General features: G+C 37.8%; 1 protein-coding gene across 1 annotated transcript in view; it reads left to right on the top strand.

Annotated features, from left to right (window-relative positions):
- LOC138176046 (N-acyl-phosphatidylethanolamine-hydrolyzing phospholipase D-like) overlaps positions 1–20,110 on the top strand; it is a 69,803-nt gene that overhangs the window by 1,481 nt on the left and 48,212 nt on the right. The gene's annotated exons all lie outside the window — the stretch shown is intronic.

Genomic DNA, 20,110 nt, shown 5'->3' with positions numbered 1-20,110 from the left:
AAAAAGTAACCCGTGGGATGGAAATGAGAAGCAAATGAATGCAGCTAAGGGGGGTGGTGAGAGATTGTTCTTTCTGAGTTCTGTGTTCTTTTTTGGGGGTGAGGGGGGCGGTGCTGCTGAAGTCTTTGCAGAAAATGTATCCACATAGAGTTTCTTCCCCTTGGACAGAACTTGCTGTTGTTTCTTTCGCTGGTAGCTGAGGGAAATTCATCCGTTGTCACAGACTTGTGTTTGATGCTTTCTCTTCCCAGTGGGGTGTGAGAGAATTAGGAAAATTGATCAAAGTTCACTTTGGAGCTCTTGTAACTCGTGCCCCAGCCGCTGGTGTATTTTTTTTTTTTTAAGTTCATGAGTAGGACGGCATAATTGTATTTAACAACGGTATGAAACTCTAGTGTTTGCTTTGGATTAACATGAAGTAGCCGGTATTTTATAGTTGCTGTGATAATTTATTCGTGAAGTCATTCCCGAGTTGCCTTTTTCTGGGAAGTTGAGATGTAAAATGTCCATTCCTTGCTGAAAATGAATATTTAGTAGTCTCATTCCTATTTTTTTTGTAGTTGCTGTAATTTTGATTTAGTGTCACGAAAATATTAGCATGTGGTGGCATTGTTCAGAAAAGGAAGTTATATAATCTTTAAAAAGAAAATGTTTCCTGCCCACTGGAGCATTTGTGCTTCAAGGAAATACCAAATCGTTGATGGAAATTTAGAGCAAATGTATTTATTTAAAATAAAATGTTAAGGTCAAGCTTGGGGAATGTGAACAGCTTAATTACAAATTAAAATATTTGTGATTTTTAAACATTTTATATGCCACATAATTAAATGTTTTCTTGTAGCAGAGATTTTAGTAGTCTCTTTAGGAGACAAACCTGTTTAGTCTTATTTATCTCCTTTTGTAATACCATGCAACATTTCACAAATTTTGGATTACAGCCTTTGGAGAAAAGTTATTTGCATTTTGAAAACTTGATTAGTCCAGGCCTATAATTAGATTTTTTTAAGAAGTCACTGGATTTTGGTCTTATTTTATTGCTAGACATAAAATTAGCCTTGTACATTTGAAAGAATTTTGGTTAATTAGAGGCTTAGACAAGTGAATTTTGAGTGAGAATTGAACATTGAGAGTTTAGTCCAGACTGAGATAAGTGAGACTTGACTAAAATTACTTCTCTATCCTTACCTTGGTTTCTATTTGTTTTTTTTCATGTGTTAAATGCCCCCTCCCTACTTCCCATTTATGTAAGTAAACACAGAATACATTCAAGAAATGACTTTAAGGCATCTGGGTTTATATTTAATTGGACAAAAGTTTTACAACCACTTCATTGTCGTGATTCTTTCACATATCACATGAGGCATGTAATTAATCATTGAAGAGCATGAAGGTGTGTGGGAGTGGATATAAAACTGGGATAAATAAAATGTGCTTGTAATTTGCAACATAATGTTTTGTTAAACGTTTAATTCTAACTACTGTAATACTAACAGATGCATTATTACCTGTGACATTGTATAGTGTTTATCTGGATTTCCATATATAAATGTTTTATTGATATTCTTCTCTTTAGTCATATCTAGCTTCAGTCACTTGCTATCTATGTGTGCTTAGACAAGTTACTTCACTTCTCTTTTTCCTCATCTGAGAAAAGATGGGATTGGACTAAATGGTCACTGAGGTTCCTTCTAGTTTTAAACCTATGGGGCCTATCGCTTTAAATGACTAGACTTGTATATTAGTGCAGAGGCAACAGGGAGCCAGGGCAGGTAGGTGTTGAAGTAGATACCGTAAGAGTACAGGTCTGGAGTCAGAAGACTCATCTTCCTGGGTTCAGATTCTTAGATACTTACTTGCTGTTTGACCCTGGGAAGATCACTTAACCTACTGTTTGCCACAGTTTCCTCATCTGTAAAATGAACTGGAGAAGGAAATGGGAAACCACCCCAGTGTTTCTTCCAAGAAAACCCCAAATGGTGCCATGAAGCATCAGACATAACTGAACAACAATAAAAGTAGGGAGCCACTGGAGATGCTAGGGTTGGGGAGTAATGTGTTCCTGTGATTTCTTCTAAGGGTATAATTTTGATAGCTGTGTGGAAGATGGGTTAAAGAAAGAAAAGCATGGAAACAAAGAGCCCAATTAAGACGTTATTTCAGTAGTACAAATGAGAGAAGATGAATGCCGGCATTGGTGTGGTGGCCCTGTGAGTGGAAGAAAGGAAATGGATAAGTTTTTGGTTTTCTCTCAATTTAGTAGGATAAAGTCTTGGTCAGGAAGAAAAAAAATCAAGCTTCTTGTTTTTGTTTGTTTGTTTTGCTTTTTTGGAGGGAGAAGGCAGGGCATTGGGGTTAAGTGACTTGCCCAAGGTCACAGGGCTAGTAAGTGTTAAGTGTCTGAGATCAGATTTGAACTCAGGTCCTCCAGATTCCAGGGCTGGTGCTCTATTCACTGTGCCACCTAGCCGCCCCAACATTAAGCTTCTTGGTTGTTAAAATAGCTAATCCTTAAAAAAAATTTGTGATACCATAAAATTATTATGTCCATTCATAATATTCTGTTATCAAGACAAATTGTGTGTAAAATGCTAATTTGTGAAATTGTTGGACACTTCAGACTGCTAAGTGATCCATTTTTGGACCTGAGATATCTATCAGCTTTCTTCTTTAAATTTAGATGCAGATAAGCTTTTCATAATACAATAGAAGAAATACATTTATAAATTAGGACTAACATTAACATCCCTGTTGTGATCAATAACTGAAAACTAGTTAGGTCTAAGTCCCCATCCTGGCTTTGGTCTATTTAATTCACGTATGCCCCCCAAGGTAACTAAAAAAAACACCAGGTAAAGTAAAATATAGTACTTCTTTCTCAATGAAGATCATTCTACTAAAAAGCATCCTTAGAAAAATAATTATTAGAAGTAGGTAATTAATACCAGCTGAATTATTGCCTAATGTTACTACACAAAATTTATAATGCATGAAATGGGAAGTAAAAAGTGAAAATCCAAATAATTGTAGATATATAAGATTCTCTTTCCTCTAATTGTTTATTCTATTTGGAGATGAACTTCTATTAAGCAGTTTGGGACATTAAATGGAAAATCTTGGGTTTTTTTCCACTTTAGTCATTACTGAGCATTTCAACTAACCAAGTTGCCATTAAACTTTAGTTTAATCATCTAAATAAATTTTTTTTTTACTATTTTTGGTTGAAAGAGGCTGCCATTTACAGTATCTTACTCAATTTTATATGGAAATTAGATTCAGTACCAGTTAGAATCATAGGATATTGAGGTCCTGGAAAGAAAATTTATCAATTAGATAATCCAGGGCTTCTTAACATAATGTCTCTGAATCTTTAAAAAAAAATTTTGATAAGCATTTCAGCATAATTGCTTTCTTCTGTAATCTTATATATGCATTTAAAAAATCATCCCAAGAAAGGTTCTATAGACTTCACCAGAATGTCAAAAGGATCCGTAAGACAAAATAAATTAAGAAACCATGATCTAGAACAAACCCCAGTGTCTACTTGTGTCTGCCACATAGTAGGTCTTAATAATGGTGACACATAATAGGTGCTTAATAAAGGCTTGTTCAGTCAATCTGAACGGTCAAGATGTGCCCTGCATCAGTATATTTTTGGTCGTCAGTAAATATCTAACATCAATGCATATATTGAAATGGTCAAGCTAGGGAACATGAGGACTTTGATATAATTAAAATTTAAGCCACAAAATATCCATTTTTCATGAGTTATCATCCTTTCAATTGGAACATAATTTCACTGAGGTTTTTAATCTTGTAATTATTAGTTCAACTGAAGTAGCTCAAGATTGTACTTTGCAGCATCTTAAAGAAGATTGCATTTCTAGTTATAAATATATGCATCACATATATATTATTTGTTGATGACATAAATATATTTATGTGAAATTCTGAAGATATTTCTTCAATTTACGGTGCCTTATTAACAATTCTGGTTCTCAGCTAAGGGGCCATCCATTTCATAAACTGAGAATGAGACTTCTTTAGAAAATAATGGAGACATCTACAAGACTCCCTGCACATTATGTTTTTAAATCAGTGAAATATAAAATTAACTATTATATCTATTACTATTCTCTCTCCATAATTTTTAAAAGTAGAAGTGTCTAATAATTAACTAGAAGTAGTTCCATAGTTTGCAGTCTCCTCTTCAGAAAATTAGAAGCCTTGAAAAATTCAATAAATAAAGTTTTCTAATGGAATGAATGATCAGATGGATTCCATTCAATGAAAATGACCACTTGGCTTTTGGTTTAAACTTTCTTTTCTGACCTTTCACATAGAAATTATTAAACATTTCAATTGAGCAAATATCCTGCCTCAGGCACTCATTAGCTTTATAAGATCTTTGGCAGGTCATTAAACCTCTCTCTGTCTCAGTTTTTCATGTTTAAAAATGGGGATAATATTGCCAACTTTCCAAAGTTGTTGTGAAAATAAAGTGAGATGATATTTGTTAAGCAATTTGTGAAAACCTTAAAGTACTGCGTAAAAAAGGAAAGGAAAAACCCAGAGAAATATTGATACACAAGCAAGCATTCTGTTCAGAACTGATCTTTTTGCAGCATACTTACAATAATTATTTTAAATGTTGAAATTGTTTTTGATTTTTCAGAACACTATAGAATTTAGATCTAGATGGGACTTCTAGATGGGTTTATTCCATGCTATTCTCCTTGTTCTACAGGTGAGGAAATTAATGCTCATTTAAGTAACTTGTGTAGCAGAATGAGGCTTCAAAACCAGGTCCTGTGACTTCAAACACAGCGCTCATCTTTCTAAGACACTAAGACGTCTCTGTTTGTAGGGTCTGGAGCTTATTGACTAATTCCATCCAGGTTAAAACCCTCCTTACTGTGAGACTTGAGACTTTTTACTTAATTTTCTGGTATGTGTAGCTTCATAGACTCGGGAGCTGGAATGACTATAAGGGAAATCTGGTCCAAATCTCCTGTTTTACAGATAAGGAAAATGAAGCCCAGAGAAAGTTTAAGTGAATTCACGGTTTCTGGAACAATCAGTCATCCAACCTGTTTGTTGTACCCTTTTTTTTTCTCCACTGTAGAATCCAAAGCTGTAACAGTCTTTTCTGCTTAGAATCATGAAAAATTTATCTTGCTTTTGTGATCTGTCAGTGTTCTGCCAAAGAAGCTTTATAGTTAGTCAGGGTTTGGTAAAGTATTCCTGAAGATTTATGATTGACTCCCCTATTGAATAACTGAAAAAACCAAAACAAAACTTTGCATTCAAGGAAGGGAGGGGAGAAGTGCTGGGGGTTCTCAAATCCACCCCCCTCTCTTTTTTCTTTTCTTTCACTGTCAAAGTGCTGTTGAAATTCAAAGAGGCCAGTCCTGTGGGTGAGGCCAGAACTATTGGCTAAATGCCACCACCTTTCAAATTAAACAGAAAAAAACTATTTTCCTCATGTATTTATTGTACCACGATGCTTAATACATGTATTTGTTTGGGGTGGGGGGGTTGTCCTATCTTGTAGCATTTTTTTAGAGCCCCCTTGGCATTCCAGCCACTATTGTCCCATATTATTCAAATAGAATAAAAGAAGCAGTACCCTAAGCACCAAGTTCTTATATAATTAAGCAGAGGGGTGACAGTGTCCTCTGGAGGGTTTAGTCACAATCTCTTATTTGTTTTTACTCCTCTCATAATGTGCCGCCCAGCAGGTGACCTTTTCCAAACAATTAAGTGAGAACCTCCAAGGAAGGGTGTGAACTATAAATATATTTTTAGCAGTTGGGGCCAGTATTTTCTTTCAGTTTCAGTTGCTACTGTCTCTAGCTGCTTATTGGGTGTGATTTCAAGGTCTTAGGAGCCACTCTCCACTGCCAAGTGCCTTCTCTTCTTGATAGCCCAAGTGCTACTACTATTCTTTCCTTTGTCTTCACATTTTTTTGGTCTTATTAGGATGCAAATACTACTGGAAAAAGAGTAGTACTTTAAGATTTATGGGTCTTATGGACCTACCTACATATCTTCCTTTTAAATTTCAGGTGCTACCTCTTTTGTGTAGCCTGCCCTTAAAGGTCCTCTGTTTGGCATTTTATTGTACATGCTCTAGGTTTGGACAAGATTTGTCTTTTAGTCTTTTCAGTCTCCTAATCCTACGAAGCAGTATATATTTGAATAAAGAAGTAAAAACCCCAAATCTTGGGGTGGCTAGGAGGCACAGTAAATAGAGCACTGGCCCTGAAGTCAGGAGGACTTGAGTTTAGATCCGGCCTCAGACACTTAACACTTACTAGCCGTGTGACCTTCGGCAATTCACTTAACCCCAATTGCTCTGCCTTTCTCCCCTCAAAAAAAAAAAAAGCAAAAAAAACCCCAAACCACCTAGAACTCCAAATCTTGAAAGGGTTGCCCCATAGGAAAGAGGTTCCTAATTTGTATGGAAGTCACACATTGTGTGTGTGTGTGTGTGTGTGTGTGTGTGTGGATGGGGGAGCTTTTTTGCTGGAGAGTTAAGAGGATGACAATGTTCTCATCAAATAGGGGGTTTACACCATAAGGTAGCCTTTTGTTTTCCTCTAGGATAATCATAAAGACACTGTATTATCATATTATTCCATGCTCTTATTGTTATCCTAAAAGTTTTGGGGAAGCATATTTCCTAGATATGACCATGAGGTGATACAGTATGTGACATATAGCAATTTTCTGTTCTCTTTGAGAAAGACAGCGCTTTCACCATGAGACTTTTAGGAGGGAGGGAGTCTCGTGGTGAATCCAGACTAAATGGTTAGTGTGGTATATGGGAAGAACACCCGACCTGGAGGCAAAGGAGTGATTTGAAGCCTAGTTCTATGCTGTTGTTGTTGAGTTGTCTCAGTTATGTCTCTTCATGACCCCATTTGGGGTTTTCTTGGCAAAGATAGTGGCTCATGTGTCATTTTCTTTTCCAGCTCATTTTACAAATGAGGAACTGAGGCAAACAGGGCTAATGTGACTTGCTTAGGCTCACAGAACTAGTTAAGTATCTAAGGCCAGATTTGAACTTAGGTCTTCCTGATTCCAGGCCCAGCACTCTATCCAGTGCATCATCTAGTTCTACTACTTAGTACCATTATAACTTTGGATAAGTCACTTTTACCTCTTGGGGCCTTAAATAAAGGACTTAGAATAGATCATGTGTAAGCTTTCTTCCAGTTTGACATCTTTTGATTTTCATAAGGGGTAGGTGTTTGAGGACATGTCCTGTGGAAGAGATGGGAAACTCTCTAGTTCCCATCCTATTACTTCCTCACAGTAAAAAGTCATTATTTTGTCAGTTTTCTGTGATTTTATCAGAGTGGAACCTCCTGTCACTCACCAGTGCAGATCCAGACTCTTCTGTTCCATTATAAACAGTTTTAGAGTAGCTATGGCTGAAAATTTCGTTCCCTGTAGCCTACCTAAGGATGTTTCTCACTGAATTTCAGTAGGTTGTCTCTGTCCCTCTACTTATAATCTCTTTCATCTTTGGTAGTAGATGTCAGAGCTTGTACTCCACTGGTAGAGTCTCTAAATTATTCCATTGACACCTCTACCTGGATAATGTTCCTCAAGCATTGGAAACTCAACACTTCTAAAACAGAGCTCGCTGTCTTTCCCCTTAAACTCACTCTTTCTCCCAACTAACCTGTTTCTGCTCAGGGTATCACTGTCATTTACCCAGATTTGCCACTTACGCATCATTTTTGACTCTTTACCCACTCTCCTCCATCCCCTCCGTCTCCCAGTATCCAAACAAGTACCAAGTCTTGCCTGCTTCCTCAGATGATCTCTTGTATCCATCCCATTTTCTCTACTTGCCCAGAACCACCATCGGCCCAGGCCCTAGATACTTCTCGCTTGGTCTATTGGACCATTGTCTATCTCAGAACTTTTGTAGAGACTTTCCCCCATGAAGGTGGAATGCTCTTCATCTAACCTCTGTGTTTAGATACTCCTAGCTTCCCCTTAAGGCTCAATTCAAGCGCCACTTCCTTCATTGGCATTCTAATCCATCTCTTATCATCCAGCCTGTCCAATCTCTAATCTAATCCTCCCCAGTGCTGCCAGCTTGGTTTAAACTTGGCACTCCTCTGCCTCAAGTAGCTCAAGGCTCTCAATTGCTTGAACTCTAAAAAACAGAGTCCTCTCTTTGGCATTTAAAGCCCTATTCATTGTGGTTCTGGTTTGTCTTTCCATCCCCATTGTATCTAACTCCCCCTTTTGCAAACTACATTCCAGCCACACTGGCTTGCTTGCTGTTTCCATACACGACATTCCATTGTCTGTCTCAAAGCCTTTGCAGGGGAGCCATTGTCTGTGTCCTTTCACTCCTCTGTCTTGGAACTCAGACTCCCTTTAAGTCTCAGCTTAAATGCCACCTCCATCAAGAGTCAGTTAATGAACATTTTAAGTGCCTACTGTGTGCCAGGCATTGTACCATCGTGTGCCAGGCATACAAAGGATGGCAAGATGCAGTCCTCTTCTCAGGGAGCCCACAGTCTAATGGGGGAGACAGCATGAAAACCACTATGTACAAACAAGCTATATCCAGGGTAAATTGGAAATAATCAATATAAGAAAGATTACTAAGATAAGGAGGTTTGGGAAAGGCTTCATATAGAAGGTGGGATTTTAGCTGGGAGCCGAAAGAAACCAGGAAGTAGAGATAAAGAGGGAGGGCATTCCAGGCATGGGGGACAGCTAGTAAAAATGCCTGGAGTTGGAAGATGAAGTATTTTTCTTGAGGAACAAGGAGGCTAGTGTCTGGATCACAGAAGGCGTAAAGAAGTTAGAAGGTATAAGAAGACTAGAAAGGTAGGAAGGGGGCATGCTGTAAAGCCACCGGGCATTTGATCATGGAGGTGATAGGGACCCGCTGGAATTATTTGTGCAGCTTGTGTCTATGTGTGTGTTGGAAGGTGGCAAGGTCAAACCTGTGCTTTCGGAAGAGCAATTTGATAGTTGAGTGAAGATGGACTGAACGGGAAGAGACTTGTAGAAGGAGGGCCAACTTTTAGGGTACTGTAAGAGTCCAGCCCTGAGATGGTAAGCCCTGTGCCAGGGCTGTGACAGTGTCAGAGGAGAGAAGTGGGTATACTGGAGAGATGTCACGGAACTAAAATAACAGGCCTTGTCAACAAATTGAATGTGGCAGTGGGTGGGGCATGCAGTGAGAGAGAGGGAGAAAAAAGGGTGACACCTGGCTTGTGAGCCTGGGTGACTTAGGGGGGATAGTGGTACCCTCAGCAAGAGTAGAAAGTCAGCAAGGGTTGGGAGAAAGATCATGAATTTAAGAGGTCTTTCTTGAAACTTGCAGGAGAATCTACCCAGGTTATATTCACTCAAGTGTTAATCTACCCCCCTTCCCATCTCTGGGTGTTTCTTTTATATACACCCTCAATTTACTTGTCTGTGGATATGTTATTCTCAGCCCTTGTAGAATGTATGCTTCTTGTGGGAACTTTTACATATGTATCCCCAGCGCCTAGCATTCCTCCTACATTGTAGGCACTGGTGGACTGTAAGGTTCCTTCCAGCTCTAAATCTTAATAAATACTTGTTGATTGGTTAATTAATGAACCTTGGGTCATCTACATGCTGCAAAAAGATTTTGTTTAAAGTTTCACAAATTGTTGAACAAAAAAATTCTCATATTCAAATGAAAATATAACAATATAATATAAAATAAAGTAATTTCATATAAATAATTTTGGTCATATATAACTGTCCTTGGTCCTCATTTCTCATTAGTTACAGACTATTAAAAGTTGAATAGATATCATGCAGTTTGTCCTCACAGAAGAGTAGAAGAGTGATTACACCAGTTTATTAGTACATAGAACTTGTATCTCCCTTAGTAGGTAGTAAGTAAAGGAATATCTTAATTTAGCTTTCATGGGGAATGTGTCATTCTGGAGTTATGAGATCCTCCCACAAATAACTAGACAGCTATACACTTCAAGTGGTGGAATTTTATTTCTAATGCATGTTATGGAAATCTTTCTAAAATGTACTGTATAATTTCATTACTTTTTAAAATAGAGCATGGGGAATGGGATGACATTTAGGTACCCTTTAGAAATTCTATAAATATAATTCAACATTTTTTTGTGCTGTGGATGCAAGTTTAGATGATAAAGGACATTGGACTAAATGGGCATTGACCCAGTCAGTTTCCTTGGGATTTACATCTCTGAAAAAAGGCCATGATGTCAGCTTTCTTTTGGATGATTTGCCTCTTCCCCCTAGGGGCAGATGAGCAACCGCTTGACCTCTTGGGTAGGATATAAAGACTGCTTATCTGGAAAATTAATTAGTGAATTAAAACCAAAATAGCCTTCTTACCAATGTTTTTCTCACCCTTCTTTGCAACTTAGTGTTGCTCCTAGTACCCTTTGAATTGCCAACTGTTAAGTATTATTTCTGCATTGTTAGCACCATGGATTATTGACCCTTCTTCATCAGCTTCATCTATCTACTCCCGTCTACTCTTTATTTCACATATTGCTTGTTGTGGATATGTCTAAAGGGAGACTTCACCTCACTTTTTAAAAAAGAATTTGTGCTGTGTGTTTTTGGATGGAGTAACTGAATTTGAAACAGAAAATTCTTCATCATTATGTAATCTGCATTGTAGATGATGTAATAATTTCCTTTGGCTCAGGGCTCCAGGTTTCTTGAAGTTGGGAACTTTGAGAGTCAAACTTGGGTCTGAACATAAAGTAATCGCTATACTAACAGACTACCGTGTTTCCCTGATAATAAGACACTGTCTTATTAATTTTTTTGGACAGAAAAACACCAGAGGGCTTATTTTCAGGGGATGGCTTATTTTAATGAACATTGACAGCAATTTTAATAAACAAGTAAATGTGAACAAAAAAATGTACCAGCAAGCAAATCGCTGGGGAAGAACAGGATGACGCGCTCACTGCTGCAGCTCTGATTGGATGCATCTCGGAGCGCGGCGTGCGTTTCACGGGGGGGAGGGGGAACGGTGCATACAGAGGGTACCGTAATGTAGCGTGTAGCGCAGGGGATCACCTTCACTACAGTAGCAATCTCAATAGGGCTTATTTTCGGGGGAGGGCTTATTTTAGAGGAATCTTACACAGTAAGGGGAGGGCTTATTTTCGGGATAGGTCTTATTATTGGGGAAACACGGTAGGTAGGAGCTGTACATTGAAATAGTAAAATATTTAATGGGACCAAGCAAATCAAGGGAAAAGCACATCTCAATACTTATTTTTTGAATGAATGAAATCTCCTTCCTGATTTCTACTAGAGTAGAAGGAAACCAACCAGATTCTTTTAAACTCAGTTTTCCATAGTGGAAGTGGGACAAGTGGATAGAAATGACACAGCTAGACTGGGATTGCCAAGATTTGCCTCTGTAGCACCTGCGTTTCCATTCAGAGTACCCTCCATTCTCACCACCTCTCTGCTACCTGGATATCTGGTCTTTTTACTCTGTGGCATTTCAGGAACATAATGGAACTCTTGGGTTTCTTGCATGTTTCTGTTATACTTTTAAATGTTCTCCTGTGAACAAGCTTCACTTCTCAGAAGACTCTTTGCAACAAACAGAACCCATTCCCCATTATGCCTGTACCCAGGCACATACATTCTCATGGGAACTAAAGTCCTGAGAACTTCAGTCAAGCCCCTTCTCAAGGCCTCATGGGAAATACAATCCTGTTCCACCTTGGTGGTTGTCATAGACTGATATTTAGTTCAGTGTGTGCTATTGACCAGTTGTGACTTATCAATAAATTGCATAACCTTCAGGACCTTAGTTTCTTATCTAAAAAATGAAATTATTAGGTTAGATTTCTTAAATTTTTTTCTAGCACCAACATGCTATCACTTTTAAAAAATTCTCCTTACTGTTTGATGTATAGCAACATTCCAAGTACAAGCAACATTACAAAAAAAATTATAAAGTTCTAGATGGTATCTCTTCTGTGATAACATTTCATGTTCTAAATAACACCCTATAGGTTAAATGGAATGTGGTAGGCAGGAAGATCATAGAACTATTGTCAGATGCAACCCTGCTTATTAAGGATGAACTCTACACTTGTCTAAATAAATAGAATAGCTTTGCTGGCAAGAGCTGTGAGGTACTTTGATTCATGGGATGCATGATTAACATCCAGAGAACGGAGGGCAAAGTTTGGAAGTCAGAGTTATTCTAAATAGAGATTCCGGATTAAGTATATTGCTTAGGGCTAGTGAGTTAGTGCTGCTGAAGCTGGGTACAGGTGATCTAGAGGTTGGCTATTGATGATTCTGATCTTCTAGTGGATCAGAGAGCCTACATTGTTGGAAGAGGGAAGTAGAGAGTCAGAATAGTCAAATGCCATTGAGGGAGGTGTTGGTATTATGGGTAAAAATGAAAACTAAAGGGGGAGAGAGTGGGAAGGCTGGGGCTGGATTGAGATCTGGAATCAAGCTAGAATCTCCCCAAAAGGGAAGTTATTGCTAACAGATGATTGTTGACAGGTATTTCTTAAATAGAGCATTACCACACTGGGGAATCCTACAGGTAGAGTGGTCTTTCCAAGTTTTAAGGGGTCTGGACATACTCAGTGTATGTGTTTAGGCAATCACGTAGCTTTGTTAGAACAGTAAACACCTATTCTTTAGCCCAGGAGTTCTCTGGCTCTGGCAGTGGCTGTGCTACTACTTCCTCCTGGGGGAAGGGTGCTACTGGGGCCCAGGTGTGCCACCTCCCTGAGGCAGGCGTCACCTCCCTGAGGCAGGCGTATATTGCTACCTGGTTTGTCCCTTAGAATCCTAGTGTGGGTCCTGTAATAGTTGAGAGTCCTAACAAGCTTTGTTATACTGTGTATTGTTTATAGTTTTGAAGTGCTTTTTCATTGTAAGTACAAAAAGATAATGGCCTAAGACCAAAAACAAACAAAAAACAAATCCCGAAATAGTCCTTGTTCATCTGTGCATTAACTGATTTGCAGTTAAACAGAAGGCAAATGTGGGACAACTTTTGGTTTCTGAAAAATTTCATTCTTCTATGTCCTTTCGAAGGACTTAAAAAAAAAAAACCCTGCATCATTAGCACATAAAAGAACAAGCTTCCAGTCATTGTCACCAGGACCTACTTGCAGAAAAAAAAGGAAAGTACTATAATCAGCAATGATTTTCTTTTTTTTTTTTGTATTTTGCATTTCCTAACCTGTTATGAAACTTTAGCAAATGGTCATATTTGTCAGAGCTTTTTTGAGTGATAGTCAACAAGCACTTATTGAGAATCAAACTTTGTTCCAGGAGCTGTGCTAAGTGCTTGGGATACAAAAAAGGGCAAAAACCAGTTCCTGCTCTCTAGAAACTCATGCCCAGAGGGAGACAGTATGAAAAAACTATGGATAAACAAGATGTACTCAGGGTAAATTGGAGATAAACCCAGAGGGAAGGCAGTAGATGAGATGTGAAGGAAGCTAGGGAAGCCAGGAGATGGAGATGAGGAGGGAGAGAATTCCAGGCCTGGAGGACAGCCAGTGAGAAGACTCAGTCAGGAGATGGAGTGTCTTGTTCAAGAAACTAAGGAGGTATGTGTCACTAGATAGAAGAGTAAGTTGAGAGGAGTGAAGTTTAACAAGATTGGAAAGGTAATAAGGTTCCAGGTTATGAAAAAGACCAAGTAGAGATTTTATAATTGCTTCTGGAGGCAAAAGGGAGCCTCTAAAATTTATTGAATGGTTGTAGAGGTCGAGTAAGACGGTCAGATCTGTGCGTTAGGAAGATCAGTTTGACAGCTTAGTGGTGGAAGTAGGGTAAATACAGTGGCAACATAACTTACTAGTATTTAATGTAGATTTTTGAGCTTCACAAAATAACAACTTAATTTCTTCTCTCTTTTATTCCCTCCATTAATGATCACTGTGCATTATTTAAACACTAGAGAAATTCTTTATTTGACTATTTCATCTTTCTATTAGGATAGGTTTCAGTAGCATCATCTCCCGACTATATATTACTATAGGAATATTTAGTATTATCTCAGTCAGTTAGTCTAATTTCCTAATATGTCATTCTGCTTATTTTAAATATTAGAAATGAGAAATTCTAATAAGTTCTTTACTCAAAGGAATTGGTTCTTGAGCATAGTTTTGCTTTCCTCAACTAACTTAGTAGATTATTTATATTTCTGATCAAGACTTGTTTTTCATAATTATGCACAGAAATAAACCCCTTAATTGAAGGGAGAGCAGAAATCTTCTATTTTGGGAATTGTCCCAAAGTCCAAGAATTGCTAATATATTTTGTTTTTTATTTCAACATACTTTCAAAGTGTTTAGTAATCAGGAAAGCTATTTTCCCTTGAGTGCTTATTGAAAGCAGAAGTTGTTCTGGATTTGTATAGTGAGGGACACAATTGCCTTCTGGCAAAACGGGCACTCATTTGTCTTGTTTTCCTTTGATTTTAGATATACTTTTGGTTATACTTCACTTTGTCAAAAGTTTCATTATATACATTTGTAGGATGATGGATTTCAAGTTAAAAGGACCTCAGGATTAGTTCAACTCTTTTATTTTATATATGAGGAATCTAGCTGCCAAGTCCTAGAAATTACCCAACTTTATTTCTTGAATTTCTCCCTTTTTCTCAACCCTCATAGCCTCTACCCTGGTTATGGTCCTCATCAACCCAGAGAGAAGAGAGTCTCAAGGAGAAGAGGGTAATCAGTAGTATCAAAGGCTGCTGAGGGGTCAAGATTGACGAATGAAAAAAGTCTATTAGATTTGAGAATTTAGAGATCAGTGGTAACTTTGGAAAGAGCAATTTCAGTTGAATAATACAGTCATAAGCCAGACTGTGGAATGTTAAGAAGAAAATTAGAGGATAGCAAGTGAAAGTACCTATTTTATTCATTCATTCATTTTAAATATTCATTTAAAAAATTGAGTCCTAATTTTATCTCCCTTTATCTTCTCCCCCACCCATTGAGAAAGCAAGCAATATGATATCAATTATACATGTAAAGTTATGCAAAACATATTTCCATATTGGTCATGTTCCCTCCCTAAACCCTCTTTCCAAGGCAGGAAAAATAAAGAAAGCAGAAAAAAGTGTGTTTCACTTTGTACTCAGAGTTCATCAGTTCTCTCTCTGGAGGTGGGTATCATTTTTCATCATGGGTCTTTTGGAATTGTTTTAGATTATTGTATTGATCAGAGTAGGTAAGTCTTTTACAGTTGATCATCCTTTCAATATTGCTGTTACTGTATAAAATGTTCTCTTGATTCTGTTCACTTCGCATTAGCTCATATAAGTCTTATCATGTTTTTCTGAAACCCTCCTCTTCCTCATTTCTTACAGCACAATACTATTCTGCTACAATCATATACCAGAACTTATTCAGCCATTCCTTAATTGATGGGCATCCCCTTAATTTCTAATTCTTGGCTAACACAAAAAGAGCTGCTATAAATATTTGTGTACGTATTGGTTCTTTTTCATTTTCTTGATCTTTTTGGGGTGCAGACCAACCAGTGGGTCAAGGGGTTTGCGCACAGTTTAATAGCTCTTTGGGCATAGCTCTGCATTGTTCTCCAGAATGATTGATCCAGTTTACAACTGTACCAATAGTGCCTTAGTATACCTGTTTTTTGTCTTCCTGGTCAGCATTTGTCAATTTCCTTTTCTATCAGATGAGTCAATCAAGGTCAATCAAGGTGTGAGATAGTACCTCAGAGTTGTTCTAATTTGCATTTTTCTAATCAATAGTGATTTAGAGCATTTTTTCATGTGACTTTTAATTGTTTTGATTTCTTCTTCTGAAAATGGCCTATTCATGTCCTTTGACCATTTATCAAAGGGCAAATGACTCTATTTTTTTTTTACACATTTGGCTCAGATGCCCTTTTGAGAATTGAGGTCTTTTCCAGAGAAAGTAGCTGTCTTTACTACTTATCTTTATTCACTCCTTGTCTTTTGACTGCTTTCCTATTATATGCTATATACTGTAGTAGCTGCATTATGTAATACTGTCTCACTGGTCACTTTTCTTCAGTAAAAACAATTTGAACTGTGCTGTTCAAATGAATTGTTTGTCAAACTATTGTCAAAAATTTTAGTATCTAAATAATTTTATGGAGTTAAAAGTCATTTACTTCATTAGCGTATCATAGACAACCAGTCACCAAATCAAAAAGTATTGTTTGCTTCAGTAATGATGATTTGGAATCTTTTTTATTTTATGAGTATATTAGAATCTTAATAATATTGGATTAAAATTCTGAAATTATGAAAGGTCATTGAATTCTAACTACTTAGTAAATCATAGATGTAAGGGAAGAAAGTGATAAAACACTTGCTTTTGGACTGTAACTGGTGAATTCCTGCTCTTCTGAAATCTCATTACCCATGTGTATGGTCATTAGAGCAATATATTTGTGCTGGCAGACTTTTCTTTGGAAAATGTCAGAGATCAGACTTTCTTCTATTTAGAGAAATGAGAGTGTTCTTGAACTATAAAATAGGCAGTTGATTTCAACAGAGGCTGAGAGAGTATGCTTTGGATGTTTACTAGGTAGAATTAATGTCGCCCTTTTAATACTCACTATGGAACCTACTATAGAAACTAATTTTATAGTTAACGGAATGTTAAATTTTATGTAAAAATAAACATTTTTGGAGCATTGCTAATTTACTTAGTGCACTGGAACTTCTTATAGCATATCATTCATTATCAGATGAATTCTTCTAACCATTCAAGTTATTTCTGGAAGTCCTGTTGTTGAGGTTGAGTCATATCCAACTGCCTGTGACCGCATTTGGGGTTTTCTTGGCAAGGAGACTAGAGTGGTTTACCATTTCCTTCTGCAGGTCATTTTATAGGTGAAGAAACTGAGGCAAGCAGGCCTAAATGACTTGCCCAGCATCAGCTAGTAAGTGTCTGAGGCTGAATCTGACTCAAGTCCTCCTGACTTCAGGCCCAATTCTCTGTTCACTGTGCCACATGGTTGCCCAGTCTGGAAGTCTTAGGAGAATTAAAAAGAACACAAAACTGTTATCTCTTTATATAGACCCATGCATGAACTTTACAAATTGGGAGGTTCCAGCTTGTTTCTAAAATCCGATAATTCTTTAACCTGTTTGGTTTAAGTTCATGCTTTAAATAAGGCTAAGAATTATTATTAGAATTCACTGTCTTTGAGATTCTACTTTGTTTTTTCATCCAATGAGCCATGCTGCTGACCCAGTGAATAAATACACTGGAATGTTTATCAGACTATTTTCTTTTTTTGTTCAATGAAACAGGGAAACTTCTGAGCAATTTCAGTGTATGTCTTAGGGGCTGGTAGGTGTTGCACTGGATAGAGTGTTCCACCTATAATCAGGAAGACTTACCTTCCAGAGTTCAAATCTGGCCTTAGATACTTACTAGCTAGTGTGACCCTGGGCAAGTCACTTAACCCTGTTTGCTTCAGTTTTTTCTTCAGTAAAATGAACTGGAGAAGGAAATGGCAAACTATTACAGTATCTTTGCCAAGAAAACCCCAAATGAGGTCACAAAGAATCAAACACAGAAAAATAACTGAACAACAACAAAAACGAAACAAATTTCTTCACTCAGGAGATTGTTTACAATAGTCATAAAGAGACATTAAACAGAGGGTGGCTAGGTGGCACAGTGAATAGAGCACCGGCCCTGGAGTCAGGAGGACCTGAGTTCAAATTCGACCTCAGACACTTAACACAAAAGTTAGCCATGTGACCTTGGGCAAGTCACTTAACCCCAATTGCCCTCCAAAAAGTAAAAAAAAAAAAAAAAAGAGAGAGACATTAAACAACAGAGCACTGGACTTAAGGGCAAAAAGACGTGACCTTGAATCCTGCCTCACATATTTACTGGAGGTGTGACCCTGGGCAAGTCACTTAACTTTTCTCAGGCTTCCTATAATAAAATGGGAACAATAATAATATCTATCTAATAAGATCATTGTAAGGATCAAATGGCATACTAAATGAAGTATCATGCAAATTTTAAAGCACTATATAAATGTGAACAATCATCATCATTATTATTATTTTAACAAAATGAGAGTGTTCTAGACCATTTCACTTAGCTATATTATCAGCTCTTACAGCTTTATCATGTATTCTATGCAGATGATTCTCAGATCTGTTTGTCCAGCTTCTTTCCTTATTTCCAGGCTTTCATCTCTGTCTCTTACACATCTTGAATTGGATATCCCATAAATACTTTAAACTTAACATGTCTAAAACTGAACTCATTTTCTTCTCTTTCCCCACACCCTCCCCTCTTCCTATTGAGAGTACCACCATCCTCCCAGTCACCCAGGCTCACAACATACATGTCATTCTCTACTCTTCACTCTTACCTCTTGTATCCAATCTGCTGAAAAGATCTGTCATTTATAACTTTGTAATCTCTCTTGTATTATCCCCCTTTTCTCCTCTGGCACTGCCACCACCCTGGTGAAGAAGGTAGTATCTTATGCTATCATGTATTACTGTCTCCTTCTATACCTCTGTCTCCTTTACTCCTGACTTACACTAAAAGGGGTTTTACTCATTGCTCAGGCAAACTTCTCCACATGCACAAGTCATCCCATTCCTTCCTGTCTCCTTCAGCTGTTATCCTCACTCTCTTAAGTATCTTCATTTTCTCCCTGTCTTTTGGCTCCTCCCCTACAGATATGCTTTTGTCTCCTTTGTTCTCAAAGATCCTCACTAGATCCTTCCATCCCCACTAACAGTTATCCTATAACTTTTCTGTCCTTTGTGACTGAATTCCTTGAGAAGGCCATCTGTGATAGGTGTCTCCACTTCCTCTCTTCTCATTCTCTTCTTAACTCCTTACATTTTGGTTTCCTTCCTTAACTCCTCTCTCCAAAGTCATCATCATGGTCTAATTCCACATCCAATGGCTTTTTTTCCAGTCTTCATTCTTCACCTCTCTGCAGCCTTTGATACTGTAGGTCAATCTTTTCTCTTTAATACTCTCTAGGTTTTTTGTAACACTGTTTCTCTTGGCTCTCTTCCTACCTATTTTACAATTTCTTCTCATTTTCCTTTGCTGAATCCTCATTCAGATACCACGTGCTAACATAACAGTAAGCTGTCCCACAGGGCTCTGTCCTGGGTTCTTTTCTCTTCTCTCTTCAGAATACTTTACTTGGTGATCTTACCAGCTCTCATGGATTTAATTATCATCTTATCTGCTTATCTGGCCCTAATCTCCCTGCTGAACCCCATTCTTGAATCAACAACAGCTTTTCCGACATCTTGAACAGGGATGTCCAGGAGACATCTTAAACTCAACAGGTGCAAAATGGAGCTCATTATCTTTCTCTCTAAACTGTCTTCACTTCCAAACTTGCCTACAACTCATCCTCCACTCCTCACTCTCTCAACCCTCCCTCCCTTCCCACACCCCTCATCCAATTTCTGGCCAGTGCTTAACTAAATCTGATGCTTGGAAGTTATAGCAAAACAGATTTTGGCTGCCAGGCATATTGTAGGATAAGGAACATCTATTAAGCACCAATTATGAGCCAGAAACTGCTCAGGGCTAGGAATATAAATACAAGAATGAAATAGTTTCTATTTTCAAAGGATTTTTATTGTCCTGAAAGGATAACTTCTTTTGGTCAAGGACTGTTTTTTACCATTTTTTTTTAATCCCCAGAATTTAGCACAGTGCTTGGCACACAGTAGGGACTTGCTGCCCAAATGAGGATATAGCATTTTTACAGATAAGTAAATACAAGATTTATACAAAATAAATATGGTTGGGGAAGGCTTACTAATTTCTTTAAAAAAAGGAATCGGGAAAGCCCTTCTGAAAGAAGTTGGTACCTGAGCTAAGCTTTGAAGAGAACTGTGGCTTCCAAAAGGTGGAGGTAAGGAGGAAGAGCTTTCCATGCATAGGTGAAAGTTTGTTTCAAGATATGGAAGTGGGAAATGGGATGTCATCTATGAGGAACAACAAGAAGGCCATTTTGTCTGGAGCATAGAGTGTTGAGACTGAATCTGGAACAATAGGATGGAGCCAGAATGACAGTTTTAAAATGC

The sequence above is a fragment of the Petaurus breviceps genome, unplaced genomic scaffold, assembly GCF_028583685.1.
Source record: "Petaurus breviceps papuanus isolate PSGF00001 unplaced genomic scaffold, PetGlider_PUasm1.0 80, whole genome shotgun sequence".
Lineage (NCBI taxonomy): Eukaryota > Metazoa > Chordata > Mammalia > Diprotodontia > Petauridae > Petaurus > Petaurus breviceps.
The sequence above is the reverse complement of the archived record's forward strand: the minus strand, read 5'-3'. Positions and strand labels throughout refer to the sequence as shown.